Consider the following 18,786-nt stretch of genomic DNA (forward strand, 5'->3'; position numbering starts at 1 on the left):
TGGCCGGGCGCGGTGGCTCAAGCCTGTAATCCCAGCACTTTGGGAGGCTGAGGCGGGTGGATCACGAGGTCAAGAGATCAAGACCATCCTGGTCAACATGGTGAAACCCCGTCTCTACTAAAAATACAAAAAAATTAGCTGGGCATCATGGCACATGCCTGTAATCCCAGCTACTCAGGAGGCTGAGGCAAGAGAATTGCCTGAACCCAGGGGGCAAAGGTTGCGGTGAGCCGAGATCGCGCCATTGCACTCCAGCCTGGGTAACAAAAGCGAAACTCCGTCTAAAAAAAAAAAAAAAAAAAAAAAAAAAAAAACCTAACCACCCTTACCCCACCCGGTGCCAGTATCCCGTCCCAGCACAAGCATTAAAAGACCTAAAGCCTGCTATGAGTTGCTTACTATAACATGGCCTTTTAATTTCTACAAACACTCCTTCAATTCCCCTATCCTGGCTGTCGAAAAACCAGACAAATTCTACAGCCTAGTCTAAGACCTCTGCCTCATCAGTCAGGTTGTACTCTCTATCTGTCCTGTTGTTCTAAACCCCTACACTCTCCTGTCTTCCATACCCGCTTCCACAACTCACTATTCTGTTCTTGACCTCAAAAGCGCTTTTCTCTAATGCCCAAATTTCTTCCCCATTCCTTACCCATCTCGGCGTAGTCGTTCCCCAGCGTACATGTGCCCTCCCTGCCAATCATATCCAGTTAATTTCCCAAATCCCAACCTCATCCACTAAACAACTTCGCTCCTTCCTAAGCGTTGTATAACACTTCTGCCTCTGGATACCAGGCTTTGCCCTCCTCACTTTATAAACTTACAAAAGGAAACCTATCTAACTCCATAGACCAAAAATCCATCCCCCCTTCTTTCTTTCCTTCTCAAAAAAAGGCCTTAGAGACTGCTCCTACTTTAGTACTCCCCAACTCCTCTCAACCCTCAACCCTTCTCTTTCTACACAGCGGAAATGAAAGGCTGTGTCATCGGAATCCTTACACAAGAGCCAGGCCCATGGCCTGTAGCGGTTTTTTTTTTTTTTTTTTTTTTTTTTTTTTTTTTTTTTTTTGAGACAGAGTTTCGCTCTCGTTACCCAGGCTGGAGTGCAATGGCGCGATCTCGGCTCACTGCAACCTCTGCCTCCTGGGTTCAGGCAATTCTCCTGCCTCAGCCTCCTGAGTAGCTGGGATTACAGGCACGCGCCACCATGCCCAGCTAATTTTTTGTATTTTTAGTAGAGACGGGGTTTCACCATGTTGACCAGGATGGTCTCGATCTCTTGACCTCGTGATCCACCCGCCTCGGCCTCCCTAAGTGCTGGGATTACAGGCTTGAGCCACTGCACCAGGCGTCAGCCTATAGCCTTTTTATTCAAACAATGTAACGTCACAGACCTGGGCTGGCCTCCATGCCTACACTCAGCAGTAGCTGCTGCCCCGATACTCTTAAAATCCCTCAAAATCACAGGCTATGCCCCACGTACCCTCTATAGTTCTCACAACCTCTGAAGTTCAGTTTCCTCTTCACACCTCACACTCATACTTTCCACCCCTCGCTTCCTCCAACTCCATTCACTATTCATTGAAACACCCACAATAACCATTGCTCTCAGTCCTGACTTCAACCCAGCCTCTCACTTAATACCTAACATATACCCTGAACCCCATGACTGTATCTCCCTAATCGACGTAGCATCCTCCCCATTTTTCCATATTTCTCTTTTTCCTATTCCAGACCCAGACCACACATGGTTTACTGATGGCAGTTCCTCTGAGCCCAGTCGGTTGGCACCGGCCAAAGCTGGCTATGCTGTTGGATCTCACTCATCTGTCATCGAGGCTGCCACGCTCCCGTCTTCCACCACTTCTCAGCAAGCTGAACTGATTGCCTTAACCCCTGCTCTTACTCTTGCCAAAGGACTACATGTTAATATCTATACTGACTCTAAATACCCTTCCACATCCTATACCGCCATACTGCCATGTGGGCAGAAAGAGGTTTTCTCACCATATAGGAGTCCTCTGTTATCAATGTCCCCTTAATAAAGGCCCTCCTTAAGGCCACTCACCTCCCAGCCAATGTTGGAGTTATCCATTGCAGAGGGACTCAGGATTTGAGCTGCTTCTAAAGAACCCACAGGGTATAGCCCCTTTGAACTCCTATGTGGTCACACCTGTCTGCTTGGCCTAACCTCATTTCAGACACCGGTCCTCTTGGTGACTATCTTCCAGTCCTCCAACAGGCCAGACATGAAATCTGCCAGGCTGCTAATTTCCTCTTACCCAGTCCAGATACCCAGCCATATGAAAACAACGTAGCCATAAGATCAGTCTTAGTTAAAAGCCTAACCCGTCGATCTCTGCAGCCTCGGTGGACAGGTCTCTTCCTGGTTGTCTACAGCACCCCAACTTCTGTCCGCCTGCAAGATGGACACCAGTGGGTTCACTGCTCCAGGATGAAGCTGTGCCCATCAGCCAGCCAGCCTGACTCCTCTACCTCCTCTTGGAAGTCACCAGTACTCTCCCCAATGTCTCTAAAGCTCACTTGAATTTCTGAAGAAACTTAAATGCCCTGTTTTAGTTGCACTGTTGGTTTACAATTTTCCTTCAGGCAATTACAGCTGATACTCGTGGTTTTATCCCCAGGCTGCCACCCTCGACTCTCTTTTAGAGTGGGTGATTGAGCTTCAGTGGCAAGGAACCCTCCAGGTCTTCCACCTTGAAAACCTCTTCTTTTCTTTTATACTCACTCTTAATATTGCTCCTGGTTCTCCTGCTACCTCCTACCTCTCCCTGATCAACTCCAACATGCCATACACCTAACCCACTCTCTCCTAGCCAACTGGAACCCTTCCTTAGCCAGAGATTGCTGGCCATGCATTTCCCCCTCTTCAGCCCACTACACAGCCCACCCGGCCCTACTGAACAGCTGGATGAACTCTCCTGTTTCTCTACACCTCCAGACTTCTTCAACAGCCCACACCTGTACCTCCCAGAAGAACTCCTCTACCTCCCAGTCAGCAGAGACGCCCCAGACACCTCATCCCAACAGGCTGCTGCCCTTCTACACACCTACCTACGTAATCTGTTCCCCATGTCAACTCCACACCCCCGTTCTTGACCACTAACCACACAAACAACAATTCTTATCATCTCTCCCTTATGCATTTCGCGACAATCATTCACTAGAATCCCCCTAGGAAATCTCCTGTCCTCTTTATGTTCCTTTCACCTCAAGAGCCCTGCTACCCACGTTAACCAAGAAGTAGGAGCATATACACTGCGCATTACAGAAAAGCTCTCCCTTAGTACTAGCAGCCTTAAAAACGTCACTAGCAGGTTTTGCCGAGGTTGGCATTTGCCCTGTCTCTCACCTCACCCTGGGCTGCCCTCCCCGTGCTCCTCAGGCTCTCCTCCGGATCGCTCTTCCTGTCTGCTCATACCCAATCTTGTTAGTGAAAGTGAATGGTTGTTAATAGATACCACACGCTTCCTCTTACTACATGAAAACAAGAGCTCTCCCTCCACACCGTTACCCTACCAAGCCCCGCTACAACCTTTCACAGCCCCAGTCCAAAGCCCCGGACTCCTCAGAACACTTTCTCACCTTTTCGGTTTACACTCCCAGTTCTGTCTCAGCCCAGCACTTCTTTCCTCTGTGGTTCTTCTTACATCTGCCTTCCCACCAACTGGACAGACGTTTTATCCTAATTTTTCTTACTCCCAAAATTCAGTTTACCAATAGAGACAAAAGCCTCCCTGGTCCCCTTGTGGTCCCAGCACCACACAAGTGGGTCATTCCGTTGATCCCCTTACGTGTAGGGCTAGGAATTACTACTGTACTTGGCACAGGCATGGCAAGACTTACAAGTTCAATCGTCACCTCTCGTAGCCTCTCTTAATGATTTCTCAGTTACTATTGCAGAATTGACTCAATCACTATCCCTTCTTCAAGCTCAAGTAAATTCCCTAGCCACAGTTGTCCTCCAGAACAGCAGGGGTCTTGATTTACTGACTGCTGAAAAAGGAGGTCTTTACACATTCCTAAATGAAGAATGTTGTTTTTATGTAAACCAGTCTGGCCTTATATATGATGCCATCAGTAGATTAAAAGAGCCCCAAAGCTCACTAAGCAGGCAAACAGTTATTCTGGAGCTGGCTGGACTGGCTGGACACTCTAACTGGGAGTCATGGCTTAGTCCTCTGATACCTATCTTTTTCCTTCTCTTATTTGAACCTTGTGTTTTCCGATTAATCTCTCAATTCCCACAAAAGCGCATACAAGCGATAACCACTCGGTCAATACGACAAATGCTCCTTCTAACAAACCCACAATATCACCCCTTGCCCCGAGATCTCCCAGCAATCTAAACTCTTTCCCATTTTTAGGAAATCGGGCAGCATTCCCATGCTGCCCCAATTTCACTCGAAGAAGCCCTGACAAACATCACCCCATCTCCCTGGTGCCTGCCTTCCTAATATTCTACTGCTCTCCACTCTTCATTTCTTTTTCCTTTATATTACTAATATAAAAAAGACAGGAATGTAGGTCTTTTAGGCTAACTGGCTGCACCGTAGACCATATCCTAAATCGAGTCATGGCAACCCGTGACCTGCGTTTACACCTCTGGGTGGCATCCTGGAACTAGAAAGTCTGAAAACCACAAAAGGAGAAGAAATGATCACCCCCTGTGGCACCTACTTAACTCTGAGGCATTCTCTATCGTTTCTTATTCCCTCTTCAGTTGATAAGGCAATTGGACTTTGTAACCGACCTTGGTCAATCTCCTGACTCCAGACCCTATGACCCCCTCCCAGCTTGCAAAAACCACCCTAAACTGTAACTTCTGTAACTTTCCACTGTCTACCCCAAACCTATAAAACAAACTCCTATGCCACTGCCCTCTGCTGACTCTTTTCTCAGACTTAGCTGCACGCAGGTAAATAAACAACCATGTTGCTCACAAAACCCCTGTTTAGTGGGGGGAGGAGGTGGGTCTCTTCAATCAAAGCACATGGTTTCACAATTCCCATATGTCAAGGGCAGGACCAGGTAGAGGTGATCAGACCATGGAGTCAGTTTTCTCCATGCTCTTTTCATGGTAGTGAGTGAGTCTCAGGAGATCTGATGGTTCTATAAGCACCTGGCATCCCCTGCTTGCACTCACTCCATCCTGCAGCCCTGTGAAGAAGGTGCCACCTTTCCTTTGCCTTCCACTGTGATTGTAATTTCCCTGATGCCTTCCAAGCAATGCGTAACTGTGAGTCAATTAAACCTCGTTCCTAGTCTCTTTACCCAATCTCAAGTGGTTCTTTATAGCAACATATGAATGGACTAATACAGAAAATTGGTACCAAGGTAGTGGGGGAGCTGCTATAAGAATACCCAAAAGTGTGGAAGTAACTTTGGAACTGGGTAATGGGCAGAGGTTGGAAGAAATTGGAGGACTCAGAAGAAGACAAGAATATGTGGGAAAGTTTGGAAATTCCTAGGCAATTGTTGAACGGTTGATAGTGATATAAACAATGAAGTCCAGGCTGAGGTGGTCTCAGATAGAGATGAGAAACTTCTTGGGAACTGGAGCAAAGGTGACTCTTGCTATGCTTTAGCAAAGAAACTGGGGACATTTGCCCCCTGCCCTAAATGTCCGTGGAATTTTGAACCTGAGAGACATTTTTTACAGTATCAGCAGAAGAAATTTCTAAGCGGTAAAGTGTTCAAGAGGAAGAAGAGTACAAAAGTTTGGAAAGTTTGTTGCCTGACAATGCAATAGAAAAGAAAAACCCATTTTCTGGGGAGAAATTAAAGTCTGCTTCAAAAATTTGCATAAGTAATGAGGAGTCAAATGTTAATTACAAAGACAATGGGGAAAATGTCTCCAGGACATGTCAGAGACCTTCCTGGCAGCCCTTCCCACACAACTCTGGAGGCCTAGGAGGGAAAATGGTTTTCTGCGCTGGGTCCAGGGCCCCCTGCTGTGTGCAGCCTCAGGACTTGGGATGTCCCTTGGTCCTCTGCAACCATCTGCTCCAGCCATGGCTACAAAAGGCCACGGTGCAGCTCAAGCTATTGCTTCAGAGGCTACAAACCTCGAGCCTTGGCAGCTTCCATGTGGTATTGGTCCTGTAGGTGCGCAGGCGTTTGGGAGCCTCCACCGAGGTTTCAGAGGATGTATGTTAACACATGAATGTCCAGGCAGAAGTTTGCTGGAGGGACAAAGGCCTCATGGAGAGCCTCTGCTAGGGTAGCGTAGAAAGGGCGTGAAAGCCCCCACACAGAGTCCCCACTGGGGCACTGCTTAGTGGAGCTGTAAGAAGAGGGCCACTGCCCTCCAGACCCCAGAATGGTAGATCCAGTGACAGGTTGCACTATGCACCTAGAAAAGCTGCAGACACAAAATGCCAGCCCATGAAAGCAGCCAGGAGGAGGCTATGCCCTGCACTGCCACAGGGGTGGAGCTGCCCAAGGCCATAGGAGTCCACCTTTTGCATCACCACGACCTGGATGTGAGACATGAAGTCACAGGAGAACATTTAGGAGTTTGAAGATTTGATGCCCCTACTGGATTTTGGACTTGCATATGGCCTGTAGCCCCTTTGTTTTAGCCAATTTCTCCCATTTGGAATAGGTGTATTTACTCAATGCCTGTTACCCTATTGTATGTAGGAAGTAAACTAACTTGTTTTTGATTTTACAGGCTAGTAGGCGGAAGAGACTTGCCTTATCTCAGATGATACTTTAGACTTGAACTTTTGGGTTAAGGATGAAATGAGTTAAGACTTTGGAGGGCTGTTGGGAAGGTATGACTGGTTTTGAAATGTGAAGACATGATATTTGGAAGGAGCCAGGGACAGAATGATGTGGCTTAGCTGTGCCCCCACCAAAAATCTCATCTTGATTGTAATTCCTGTGTGTCAAGGGTCAGACCAGGTGGAAGTAATTGGATCATGGAGGTGGTTTTTCCCATGCTGTTCTCATGACAGTGAGTGAGTCTCAGGAAATCTGATGGTTTTAGAATTGTCTGGCATTTCCTCTGCTTGTACTCACTCCGTCCTGCTGCTCTGTGAAGAAGGTGACTGCTTCTCCTTTGCCTTCTGTCATGATTATACGTTTCCTAAAGCCTTCTCAGCAAGGCAGAACTGTGAGTCAATTAAATCTCTTTCCTTTATAAATTACCCAGTCTCGGAAAGTTCTTTATAGCAGCATGAGAACAGACTAATACAAAGGATAAGCCAACTTTTCTTGAAAGGCAGCTAGAACTGTTTTGGCAGAATAATGTTATCTGCTAAATTGTAACCCATTGTGGATGAAAACGCCACCATAAACTGTCCTAAATTTGGCAATGTTAGTGCTATCCTGAGAGCTCCAACAGTCTCCACTGTATTTAATTTCACTACATACAGGCTTCTGGTGGGTACCTGATAGGACCTTTGTTTCAGCTCTGCATCATAGAATTGTTTCCTTGGAGACATTTGATGTAACAATTAAGATTTATTTTCAAGTTGAATCATTTGTAGAACTACCAGTAAAATATCTCAGCTGACAAGAAGATAAACAGATACCTTCTTAGCACTGCTAAATTCACACATAAGCAGACATTGACAGCTATAGCATAACCTAACCCTTTGCCTGACAGATGGCACATTTCTTTGCACAAATCATAAGTTTTCCAATTTTAGAAAATGTAAAATATAATAAAAGTAATATGACAAAATTGAAGAAAATCAATGACTATCATCCACTGAAGGCATTCTACATGCAAGATCTTTTTAGTTTCATGCATTTTTATATGGCTTTGTATGTACCGTGCCTTTTCCTCTTTATGGAATGCCCTGTGAAGAATGTCTAATTATCCCCTTTTCATATTAAGAGACTGAAATTAATAACCATGAAACCAAGTCTGTGCTCCCACAGCTCAGCAGTGACACATGAGACCTTGAGAAAAGTTGAGAGAATGTGTCCTCTTTCTGGGTCCACAAGGGGGCGTAGTTTTAAGTGCAAGAACTTCCCAGCACCTTGCGCCACTCCCATCCCTCTCCATCTGGGAGAATTAATGGTCTTTGTTTTAATTTTTTGTGTGCAAAGCGTCAAACGTCAATCACTCCAGAGGAAGTTTAAAGGGACTCTTTTCATTGGCCCGGGGTGGGGGGTGTTGGAGAAGGTGGGGGGATCTTGAAGAAGGTGGGGGTTCCTCCTAGGTTAAAAGTCCCCTTCTTCCACACCCCTTCAGACTCCATGTTTGGATCCCCTTCCACACACTGTCTCTTGTGAAAGTTCTCTCTCTTCTTCTCCTTTTTCTCCCCCTCTTTCTCGACTTAAATGAAATCACATTTCTGCAACACTGTTTGGGGTCTGGTATTGACTTTGCGAGCGCACCTGGTCCCCTCTCTCATTCTTGAGAGAGCAGGAGACCAATAACCTTGGAAAAACATCCTTTCAGGGAGCTAAGGGCTCCCCTGAATCACTGAACCCCAAAAATGTGATGCTTTCTCCTCAGGAGATTTTGCCTGACCACAAAAGACCTACACTGCTTGAGTCTCAAATGGGTTTAGGAAGTGTGTCTCTATGATCATGCAATTTCATTTGCATAAGTTTATCACGTTTTTCCACATTGTGTTATAATTACCTGTTCGTTTATCAATACCTCTTGATTCTGAGCTGCTTGAAAACAAAAAATTCTGTTTATTTAACTCTATTGACTGATTAAGCAGAACAGAGGATTCCAGCTGAGGGTGTATTCAACCATGTGGTCTAACTCTACAGAGGTTTTGCACTAGGACATATCAGATTTTGAAATGGCTGATGTAATTGTTGGGAATGAAAACTAGAGAACATTTTTTAGGTCCGTGTATGAATGAGTAGACTGACCTGTTCCTTCTAATAAAACAGCAACAGCAGAGTGCTCTCTCCTAGGCTAAACAATACAAGTATTCTTACCTAAACAAAGTGAATAAATACTTAGAGGAGCTAAGTAGCTAATATAGGTGAAAAATCTCTAGATTAAAAGCCTAGAGTAAAAGCCTCTGTGTTCTGACATTTAGAGTAAAAGCCTCTGTGTTCTGACATTTAGAGGTTCCTTATATAGTGAGAACTTCAAGGTAAGCATCGTACCCTCCCGCTCTAAAATAAATCCAATAAATTAACAAACCCACCCTTGCACACAGAGCCATGCAAACTTTTATTTGGGGTGGGGCATTATTATTAAATGTGAGGGGATGTTTATAGAACACCAAAAATTTGAGAAAAACCTATGACATAAACAAAAAGGGTTTAAATAAGTAAAAGCAACCTTAAGAGAAAAGAGAAGCAATTTGAAGAACAGTAAGTATAGAAATTAACAAAGCAAAACAAATTCCTAAGTGGAATTTTCATATAAAGTTGAAAATATATTATATCTAAAAATCCAGAATAAAATGTAAATAAAAAAGAGCTAACAAAAACAAGAAAGAACTTTTGGAAATTAAAATTGTTGTCCCAAACGTAACACTAAATATAAGAGTTACAAAGACAATTACAGAAAATTCTTAAAGAAAAGCAAAAAGAAAACAGAATTCAAAACTCAAACAAAAAGAATATAAAAATTCAATATGGATGGCAAAAATCTGACCAATAGGAGTTTAATAAGACTCAATATGAAAAATGAAAAAAAAAAAAGATTCTTTCCAATAATCCAAGGAAATTTATCAAGCTAAAGAGAGATGTCTAAAAACTGAAATGATCTATCAAATGTAAACAAGATTAGTGAACAATACCTTAGTAAACCTAATGTGGTGGAATGGTAGAATGACAAATTAATAACGACAATCACAAAGGACAAGTACTGCAGTACCATGCCATTTTACAAAAAAGATTTACTTCCTATGAAAGGAATAATGGGAGTTGGAGAGTCCTTTTGCAAATAGCAAAGTTAAGACTGATAGTCCTGCTAATGCCAGGATGTAAATTAGACTTACGAGTAGTTAATTTCCTGGGGATCTTGTTGGAAGAGCAAACAGAGATCCTCTAACGCAGGCGTCCCCAAACTATGGCCCACGGGCCGCATGCGGCCCCTTGAGGCCATTTATCCGGCCCCCCGCCGCACTTCAGGAAGGGGCACCTCTTTCATTGGTGGTCAGTGAGAGGAGCACAGTATGTGGCGGCCCTCCAACGGTCTGAGGGACAGTGAACTGGCCCCCTGTGTAAAAAGTTTGGGGACACCTGATTTAAATCTTCTATTTTATCTTTTAGTTGGTACATTGCTTTTGTGATGGAATATTTTATTTTATCTGCATAGTAATGATAAAGTTGTTTATAACATAATCTTATTAACTTCTTCAGAATATCTAAAATCATAGAGTTTTCATTACTGACATTGGTGGTGTGTGTTTTCTTTTTTCTTTTACTTTTCTTTGTTCTGCCTCCTTCCTTCCCTTCCTTCCTTCTTTTCTTCCTTCCTATGATGGTTAATATTGAGTGGCAACTTGATTGGATTGAGGAATACAAAATTTTAATCTGTATGTCTGTGTGGGTGTTGCCCAAAAGAGATTAACATTGAGTCAGTGGGCTGGGGAAGGCAGATCCACCCTTAATATGGTGGCAACAATCTAATCAGCCTCAGGCAAATATAAAGCAGGCAGAAAAGAATGAAAAGGTGAGATGGGCCTAGCCTCCCAGTCTACATCTTTCTCCCTTGCTGGATGTTTCCTGCCCTCAAACGTCAGACTCCAGGTTCTTCAGTTTTGGAACTTGGCCTGGCTATTTTTGCTCCTTAGCTCACAAACAGCCTATTGTGGGACCTTGTGATCATGTAAATAAACACTTAATAAACTCCCATATATATATATATATATATATATATATATATATATATATATCCGTCTTAGAGGACAGAACCAATAGGATATATATCCAGCTAGCGTAACAGAAAGAAAGGAGGAGAGTAAGGAGATGTAATTATATATATATAATTAAATATTAATTTTCTTACTCTTTGTTAGATTTGTTAAGTTTTTCCTGTATTTTGTTCACTTTCTTCTATATTAACTCTTATATTTGTTGTTTCTTACTAATTCTTGGCTTACTATATTTCTTTTTTCTGTATTCTTAACATAGAATCTTAGATCATTAACTTTAGACATCCCCCCCAAATATAAGCATTAAAAGCGATACATTTTCCTCTAGTTACAACTTCATCTGCACCTTGCATGTTTTAACATGTTGCAGTTTTTCTTTCATTCTGTTCAAAATGTAATTTTCTTTCAGTTTATTCTTTTTGCAGGAATTATATTTAAGTTTGTTTCATAATTGGCATGGCCATTGGGGTTTGCTGTGTATAAGTATTTCCTTGGCCTCTCTCCTGAACCAGATTCTTCGTGAGTAAAGTTCATGAGTGAATTATTATTTGAAAACTTCTCCTAATTTCATTCATGTAGCCAAATGGGCACTGGTCCATGGTTCAGCCTTGAGAATCACTGCTTTTCTCTACTGACTCTTGATGAGCTCGTTGGTTTAGCTCCTGTTTGTCTCTACCACTAACCAGCAACTGATATTACCTTCCATATCTCTCTCATTTAGCCTTTCAAGAAAAAAATTAGATCACTTCTATTAAACATAAACTTTAATAAGTAATCATACATGAATTTGTATTTCTGTATGTACATATATATGAAAATTTATATATATGTGTGTTGGGTATGTATATATGCTAATATATATGTTCACATACAATTGCACCCATACACCTATACAAATGCAATTATACATGAGCAAATATTTTTTTTCCAATTTATCCTTTGTTGAAAGGGTCCAATTCTTGATCTTCCTTTTACAGTGTTTCTACTCTTTTTCTGTCGTTTTTGAATTCACATGTTTCCATCAACATTTGTGATTCATCAAACACAATGGTTCTGTTTTGCTCTTTGTAAAAAGAATTATGCTGGGTAAATACGATAAAAAGAGCTGAATTTACTGCTTGGCCTATCAGTTTTGGTTCCAGTTGTACTGAAAATGTAACAGCATAGCAGAAAGATTCGGAAAGTTCCAACTTGTTTGAAAATTCATGCCAACTCTGTGCTGACTGACCTGCAGGATAAACAGACTGCTAAGTCCAACAGCTTTGGCATTTCCTTAGTGTCAAGATTTACTTCAATGATCTTTTGATCCAGGGCCGAGACCTCAGACACATAATTATCTCCCTCTCTCTCTCCTCCTTCTGCAGCATAATGTAGATACCTCTCATGGAGACTCTTTGAATCTGCTTCATCAGATGCATGGGCTTGTTGCAGAGCTTCTCGCAGGAATGATAGTGATGTACTTGCTCATGTGTAATTTCTATAGTACTTCTCTATGATGACACAGTCACCATTATGGCTTTGGGCAAATGCTGTTGGTGCAAATGCTATTGGTGGGTACCTTGTAAAAGAGCTCAGTCTACTTTTGTTAATTCATTTCTTATACCTCATTTTTTTGTAGCAGATACGTTTTCCTATAAGTTATGCCAGCAGGTGAAAAAAAATGTCTTCATCTGATAGAAAACAGAGATTGAGCTTGTCCACTGAAATCACATATGTGGAAGTGATAGATCTAATTGATACTGCTGCAATTTTTAGAGCAGCAGGACTAGCTGCACATTAGAAGAAAAAAAAAACACTATTGAGAAGCAGAGTTTAGTGGAGCTCACTGGTGAAAATTGGAAGTTAGTGTCAGCATTGAGTTCATTGTTCTCAGCATGGAAGCCTTTGATTCTGATTAGAAGATTTACCCCTTGGCATAAGAAGATAATTTTAACTGAGCAATGTGTCATAAAGGATGAATAATTCTTCAACAACATTAAAATAATACTTTACTACTTTTTTGTACTACTGAACTAAGATGAGTCTCTGAAAATAAACTTGTGGACATTTATTTACCACTTTTGCTAATCTGTCCATAGCTTACAGAGAAGGAAATGTCTGAATCATTATACGTACATCTTGAGAACCACTGCTATAAAGAAAATCATAGTAGTCCCATTCCTTGGTAAATAAAACATGAAGGGTAATCAGCTAAGGGATTTATTTTCTTCTATCTTAGAAAGAGACAACAAAAATAAACAGTCTACTTGTTTTGTTTCTAGATACTGTCATGTCTGCATGTGAGCCACAGAATCGCAACAAACACTCTAGCATCATGCATAGAATTAAAGAGACATGCTCAAGATGGCAGAGAGGAAAAAGGAGGGATCATTGTTCAATTACCTAATGATATTGCCAATTCACTGAATTAATAAAGCCTGGAGCCACACCAACTCCTAACTCCTTATTATTTAAGACAACAAATCCAAAATTATTGAGAGAAATAAAGAGATTTTTCTTTTTAAATCTCTTGTTTAAGCTATTTTAAACCGGTTCTTTTATTACTTGCTGCCAAATGGCTTGTAACTGATTTGCATGGATTAATACATATTTCCTTTACAAGAAATCTTTACATAAGCAAAGCAAGAATTAGTAGCTCCATTTTAAGAATGAGAATTCTGCAGTTAAGAAAAATCTAATGAACTTCATAATAAATAGTAATTCCTAGTTATTAGAAAATCTATGTTAAAGTTCTACTAATTAATCCTGAAGGTTAAGGGATATTAACACACAAGGTCACATGGCCTTTCAAAAAGAGCACATGCAGAATCACTGAATGCTAATGATTAGACTGTTACTATATAGTGTCCTGCAGAAAGACATTTTAAAGGAGAATATTATCTACTCTCTGTAGGTAGCTAGATATAAAAAGTGATAATAGAATGATTACTTAGGTAGGAAATACCACTTACGGTACGTTTAGTATTTAACTTCCTTACTTGTTCATTTTTAATGTGTAAATATTAATTCATTCACCACACATGTATTGAGTGCCTTCTATATACCATGACCTGTACTAGGCACTGGTGTTGAAAAGATAAAGTATAGATAGCTTTGCCTGGAAAAATATTACAGATATATAAAAAATAAGTGGGATGTGATGTTTCCAGTTCTATAGATTTGATCCTGGATGCCATTCTTTTCTGACCCAGGGATCCAGACATGATTAGCAATGGGAGGACAAGCTACAGGATCCAGTGGATAAATCTGAAAGGCAATACTATTAGTGGTTGGGATCTATGTCAGGGAAGAACCTCAACCTCATAGTGGTTGGCAAGGAATATCAATACTGTAAAGGCAATAACTAAGCAAACAAGCATATTGGCTTGCCACGACCTCATAGGTGCTGAAAGTGGACAATGAGTCTCAGTGATTCAGATTATGACAGTTTATTGCTCAATGCCTATTGCAGCAATAGGTCAAGATGTAAGTAAGCCGATCCATTTCCCTTGGAGAGTAAGCTCTCAAATGACTGTTGTGCTGTGGTTTCCTTGACCTACTTAATTGCCTGTGTAACTACTGACAAAATTGGATCAGCATCAATGAATGGTGAGATTTGCAATATGACATACTCGGCAAAGATATGTTGAGAGACTTGGGGCCAATGGTAGATTGCATCTCCTAAACAATTTGTTTACAGAAAGCATTTCTGGATTCAAGAAAGTCTGCCATTTACCTGTACTGTTTACTTAAGGCTTTATGGACTTGAGTAACTCATTCCACCTCTTTATTTCCCTATTTGTAATATAAGATTGTAATGTGGGTCTCCTGCTAATGGGATTGCTTAAACTCAGTCCAGGTATATAGTAACTGCTAAATAAATGTTCACTTTTACTTCGGTGTGATAATATTTTCAGGTTACTGGAAGAGAATTAGTATGATTAAAATTTTTTAAATGACAATTGTAGTTTCTCAGAAGTAAGCTAAAGTGTGCATGAAGACTTATTTTTGGATAGCAGACATCAAGCACCTACTGTTGAATAAGAAAGGGGAAGATGGCAAATATCTCCAAGTAGACACAAAGACCAAATAGTCTATGTAAGTGGATCATTTGTAATTTCAATAAACTTGCATATTTCAGTTAAGAATCAATGCCTACGTCCATCCAATTTCTTGCATATGAAGTTGCTTCACTTTTTTAATTTACAAAATTGAGCATTTTCTTTTATGTGGTAACTCAGAGGTCAATCCCTCTGATTTAAAAATTGATATATTGACTTGTAGAAATTTCAGCAAAAGACACAATCAGTTACAGAAAAGTGTACATTTATGTCCTTTTTATTATATTGCATATAATATTTCTCCTCTAAACATCTTAATAATAATGACAATACAATAATATTAAGATAATAGAATTACTGAGTGCCTACTCTGTGCCTCGTATTATCTTCAGTTGTAAGTACTGTGAACAGACTAATTCATTTAATTCTAAAAAATATCATATGAATGAGTATCAGTGTTACCTCATTTTATAGATCAGAAAACTAAGGCTTAGAGTAAGTACACTGTTCAATGTCACACTACTGGTAAGTAGCTAAACTGTGACTCAGGCAGCTGGACTTCAGAAAGCACACACTTAACCAACACCTAAGAAGAAAGACAAAACCTGCTAGCATGTCAAGCAAGTAGATTATTTCTTCTAAAAATACGATCCATTTTTTGATATACATACCTTAGTAATTTATGCATGGGTTTTTCATGCTCAGTAGGTTAATCCTTAATGAGCAAATCATTTTGAGAAGCTTTTCACAAATTTACTGCTAGAACTCCAGTGACCTATTTGCTGACCTGGAAGTTTGGTGTCAAAAGTTCTTGCTGATCTTTAACCATGCATATCTTATAGATTCTCAGTCTAGTAAAGGGACTTGGTAGATTTATGGATTTATTTATTGTAAATTACTCACAAGAGAGAGAGATTTCATTGTAAAACACTCTCTGGTATTGATTCAGTAAAATGAGGGTGTCATCATTAAACAAATCTTCCCAAATATCCATGCTATTAAAACTAATTGACCATGTCTTTTCTTTAAGGAGATTAGCTGTCCATTTCATGTGTTTTCTAAGAAAGGTTTTATCTGGGATTTCTACCCTATTCACACAGTATCTCAGGATGACACCTCTTACTTGAGGCGTAAAGGTTTTCCCCGTCTTTGGATAAAAGGAAATTATCTAGAAATACCAAAAACAACTAGGACTTTAAAAATTAATTTTCATTTTAATATATATTATTATCTATTAAAAGTTGTAATTAAACCACTAGAAATCTGATTTTTAAGAAAGAAATATTTTATTTCTATTATTTTCTATGAAACATTTTGAAATTTCTTGTCAATGCTATTAATTTTTCTCAGCTACTTTGTATCAATTCCTCTCTTTGATTAACAACTTAAGAGTTAGGGTTGTGGTCCTTGTTCTTTTCTCAACTTTTAAACTGGTTATTTATTATTAAATATTTGTGGTTATATATAAAGAATATCTTACTTTTAAAATTGTTATTATTATTAATTTATGTGGGTACCTAAAAAAAAGAATGTCCTCTTTGTTCTTGATTGCCTCTCAAGACAATGATTCTCCAGCTCAACTATTTAAAATATAAGAAACTAGCTATTCATCAGGGCTAATATGTTTTAGTCAAATTGTTCTCTCCCTCTTTGTAATAAAAGTGTAAACTGGCATGTAACTCATGGTTTCCTCTATCAGCTGTGGACATGGCAATATCCACATGACCGACTCATTTGATTTTCTGACTTCTAAGTTTCTTTATACCTTATATCTACTTCATTCATACTACTAAAGTTACTCTTTTACCCACCAGAAACTACTCTATCATTCCAAATCCTTGAAAAAAGCATGAGATTCTCTGACAAATTATTCAAGAGCTCTGCTATTTCCATGAAAACTTTTTCTTGACTTCCTCTTGTGAATCTTCTTTCTATCACTCTAGGCCTCTCTTCTAATTTTTAGAGTCATGATCTACCACTTTGGTAGCAATCTTGCTTAGGGTCATGATTTATCATTTTGGTAACAATCATGCTGCTTTATCTTATATTATCAGTCTGGAAAAACCAAACTTTGATGAGCAAACATTACTCTCTATTACCTTGCAGTTGATCATTGCTCAAGAAAATTATGAATTAATATAGATTAGTACCATTGTTAAATTGTGATTACCAAACTCAAATGTTCTTTAATGAGTGCAGAAATTCTATTAGGTTTTTCTAGTTGATTCTTTAAGCATGCAATGCAAAAGCTATTTCAAAATTTCTTTACTCTTCAGAAAAACTCTGATTTTAGCAATCCACCACTCTCAACAAATGAGCATGTTTTCAAGATCATGGAAAAAATAGAAAACATGAAAAAAAATCACTCTTTCATTTTTGGGCAACTGTGCTTATTTTATCCTAATTTTCCTTCTTTAAAGAGAGGTTATCTTCCTTACTCTTCCCAATTTTTCTACCATTGCTCTGGATTCTAAACACTCTAAATTACTCCATGATTAGGAAGGATGGTGATTTACAGGCCTCTTTGTCCTCATTCTGTGTGTGGAGACATTTTTAAGGCCAAAGGAGAAAGACCTGTTTGTACTATATAATAGGACCTATAATATATTGCCCAAGAAAAAGCATAAATATCCCTTTGCAAATAATTTTCATGTAATTGACCCACAAAGGGCAAGATCAAAATCATGCTCGAATAAAAAATATAATCTACTGAAATGATACTAGACTCTGTTAGCCCTGGAATAACATTCATGTTTGTTTGGTCAAGAGTGGCTTGATTTTTAGATAAACAAGTGAAAAACCTCGTCATAACTATCCCTGGTTAGAGAAGGAAGCTAGAATAAGAGCATCTACTCTTACTCTCACTTCTGGCCCTGTAGGTCACATTTTCTATTTGGAATTACAAGCAGTATATAAAGAAAGCCTCATGGATGTCTGGACTAAGTTCAAACACTTTACTCTGTAAGACACAAAGGGAGACCAAGATGGTACAGGAGAATGGTAGTGAGGGTTAGGGGAATGCAATGCTCTTCGGGGAAAAATGAATTTCCTAAGGGCAGATGTGGGGCCTCAGATCTGGAAACTCGAAAAGGGGAAATGAGAGAGCAGGAGACAAGAACTACTCATACAAAGATTCAAGTTTGTAAATCAGGAGGGAATAGTGAAAAATCAAAAGAATCTTCTCTATGTTTTGTAGGTTGTATTATTCTATTGAGAACACTTGAGTCTGGATTGAAGAACTTGGTAACATGAGCTGTGCTCGGTTTGAAAAAATTACTCTAACTAAATTTCTCAAGAACAGGGATATAATTGCTTCTTTTCCTTCTTGAAAAGACTGGTAGAGACAGAGGCAAAGCTTTCTTGGCTAACGGATTGTTTTTCTTTTAAACAATTGTTATAAAAATAGAGACAGGGTTATGCTTTGTCATTCAAGCTGGAGAGTGGTTGCATGATCACTCACTGCAGCCTTGAACTCCTGAACTCAAGCGATCCTCTGAAGTAGCATTCAAACGGTTTTCCAATTTTTCAAAAACACCTTTTTCTTGGCATTGGCAATGGCACGTTCTCCACCTTTTCTCATGCTTTTTGGCTGTTTCTTCTCGGCCTTCTTACAATTCATTTTTTTTTACACCTGATTCTTAAGTGTTTTCATTGTTCTTTCATATTCTACTCTATCTATAGACTAACTCATCTATACCTGTGGCTTCAATTACTGTCTCTAGGACGATTCTGAAATTTCTATCTGGAGCTTTGAATACTCCTTTGATTCCCAGATCTTATCCCATGAGCTACCTACATATTTACTTGGATATCTTGAAGTCACTTAAATTCTACATGTGAGAATTGAACTCATGGCCTTCTTTCCAAACTTTATCATCTTCCATTGTTACCTTGTATGGTAAAGTGACATAATGATA

The sequence above is a fragment of the Saimiri boliviensis genome, chromosome 1 (genome assembly GCF_048565385.1).
Source record: "Saimiri boliviensis isolate mSaiBol1 chromosome 1, mSaiBol1.pri, whole genome shotgun sequence".
In the NCBI taxonomy this organism is placed as follows: domain Eukaryota; kingdom Metazoa; phylum Chordata; class Mammalia; order Primates; family Cebidae; genus Saimiri; species Saimiri boliviensis.